Source organism: Cebus imitator, unplaced genomic scaffold (assembly GCF_001604975.1).
Source record: "Cebus imitator isolate Cc_AM_T3 unplaced genomic scaffold, Cebus_imitator-1.0 Scaffold254, whole genome shotgun sequence".
NCBI lineage: Eukaryota > Metazoa > Chordata > Mammalia > Primates > Cebidae > Cebus > Cebus imitator.
In genome coordinates this window covers 1346350-1349103 of record NW_016107569.1, presented here as the reverse complement: position 1 = coordinate 1349103, position 2754 = coordinate 1346350, and positions in this window count along the sequence as shown.

The window sequence follows — 2754 nt, the reverse complement described above, 5'->3', positions numbered from 1 at the left end:
GAGGGGTGTGCTGTTATTAGCTTCACTTGGCAGGTGCAGAAACTGAGTTTATATAAGCTTGCCCAAGAAACTATGATGGGTGAGCTGAGAGTTAGGAATTGAACCTGAGACTCTGCGACCGAGGCCTGAGCTCTGAGCTCCTTCCTTGTACAGCTCAATAATGGCACAGGGCAGCAGACAAATGCTGTCAGCAAGGAATGCCTAGGACAGGAAGGACAGTGCCATCGTCCTGGAATGATGCTTGACCAAGTTTCTTTTTTTTTTTTTTTTCTTGTGATGGAGTCTTGCTCTGTTGCCCAGGCTGGAGTGCAGTGGTGTGATCTCAACTCACTACAGCCTCCGCCTCCCAGGTTCAAGTGATTCTCTTGCCTCAGCCTTCCAAGTAGCCTCTAGAGATTACAGGCACATATTGACAGCCCTGGCTAATTTTTATATTTTTAGTAGAGACGGGGTTTCACCATGTTGGTCAGGCCGGTCTTGAACTTGACCAAGGTTCGAGCTGCATAGGAGTTAGCCCAATGGAAAGCTGGTGGAAAGCACTGAAGAGGAGGCAACAGCCTGTGAGTCAAGCCAAAGGTGTGAATCAGTTGTGGTGGGAGAACCATGGGCCATTCTGAGTGGAAGGTGCAGGTGCACACGGACCAGGGCAGGGAGGTGGGAGAGTGGGCTGGCCAGCCGGCTGCACCACGATGTGCCTCAGGCAGTCTAACCCAGCCTTTGGACCTGAGCTGTAGGCCAGTGGTTCAACCTGAGCTCCCTGGAATCCTCTGGGCTCCTTGGAGGCCCCTTGGCACCTGGAGGAAGGGAACCGGGGGGAGGGAACAGGCAAGACCTTGCAGGCTCTGCGCCCAGCCCCACCCTGGGTCTCAGGGAAGCTGCGCTTTCATTCATTGTTTATTTAGATTTTCAGTGTAAGGTTTCATTGGAAGGGTTTGCAGCAAATGCATTTGAAACTGCTCTTGCAAACTAGGAGAAGTCTTAAGCCAGAAGTGACGTGATCAGCATTTTATGATTCATTTGTTCTTCAAAAAACTTGGCAGAGGCCAGCGACAGTGACTCATGCCTGTAATCCCAGCACTTTGGGAAGCTGAAGTGGGTGGATCGCTTGAGGTCAGGAGTTTGAGACCAGCCTGGCCAACATGGAGAAATCTCGTCTCTACTAAAAATATAAAAATTAGCTGGACACGGTGGCGGGCATCCGTGATCCCAGCTACTAGGGAGGCTGAGGCAGGAGAATCGCTAGAAACCAAGTAGCAGAGGTTGCAGTGAGCTGGGACTGTGCCACTGCACCTCAGCCTGGGTGACAGAGCAAGATTCTGTCTCCAAAAAAAAAAAAAAAAAAATGGCCAGGCGTGGCAGCTCACTCCGATAATCCCAGCACTTTGGGAGGCCAAGGCAGGTGGATCAGCTGAGGTCAGGAGTTTGAGACCAGCCTGGCCAACATGGTAAAACCCCGTCTCTACTAAAAACACAAAAAATTAGCTGGGCTTGGTGGCAGGCGCCTGTAATCCCAGCTACTCGGGAGGCTGAGGCAGGAGAATCGCTTGAACCCGGGAGGTGAAGGTTGCAGTGAGCCGAGATTGTGCCACTGCACTCCAGCCTGGGCAACAAGAGCAAAACCCATCTCAAAAACAAACAAACAAACATAAACAAAACAACCACAACGAACTTGGCAGAGCTTCACCCTCTGCCCTCCTGGCTCTGGCTTAGGGAGGGTGTGTTCAGTGTGCCTGCCTTGGGGGTCCTGTGTCATGGGCCCAGGGTCAGAATCCTGGACTTCTAGTCCCAGCTCTACCCGAGACTTACCAGGGGGATTGCACCAGTTTCCCCCTCTCTGGGTCTCAGGATTCTGGCCCTCAGCCTTGGACTTGACCCCTGCCTGTGGCTACAGACCAGAAATAATCTTACCCGGCCAGTTCTCCTCCGGGCAATCGCGCACTCCTGACAGGCCTCAGACTAGAGAGAGAACGATGATGACCACAGCAGCCACTGCCAGAACCAGTACCGCAGGCACTTCTTTCTCACTGAGTCTTCACAACCACCCATTTTACAGGGAGGAAAACCGAGGCTCAGCAGTCAAGTCACTTGCCAGACCCTCCTCAGCAGCTACATAGTGCAGACAGGACTTGAGCCCAGCTGGGATTACAGGCCTGAGCCACCGCATTCTGCTAGTTTCTGTATTTTTAGTAAAGGAGTTTCACCATGTTGGCCAGGCTGGTTTCGAACTCCCGGTCTCAGGTGATCTGTCTGCCTTGGCCTCCCAAAGTGCTAAGATTACAGGCGTGAGTCATGTGCCCAGCTGTCAAACACCTTTTCTAATAGAATGCTCATTTTGAGTATTTTCTCAGATATGGCAAGTTTATGTAAAGTCAAGACTTCTGTTAAGAAGTGCCCATGTTCAGGCCAGGTGCAATGGCTCACACCTGTAATCCCAGCACTTTGGGAGGCCAAGGCAGGTGGATCACCTGAGGTCAGGAGTTTGAGACCAGCCTGGCCAACATGGCAAAACTCCATCTTTACTAAAAATACAAAAACTAGCCAAGTGTGGTGGCACACACGCCTGTAATCCCAGCTACTAGGGAAGCTGAGGCATGAGAATCGCTTGAATCCAGGAGGTGGAAGTTGCAGTGAGCCAAGATCACGCCACTGCACTTCAGACTCCACTGAAAGGAAGGAAGGGAGGGAGGGATGGAGGGAAAGAAGGAAGGGAGGAAGGAAGGAGGGAGGGAGGGAGGGAGAGAGGGAAGGAGGAAG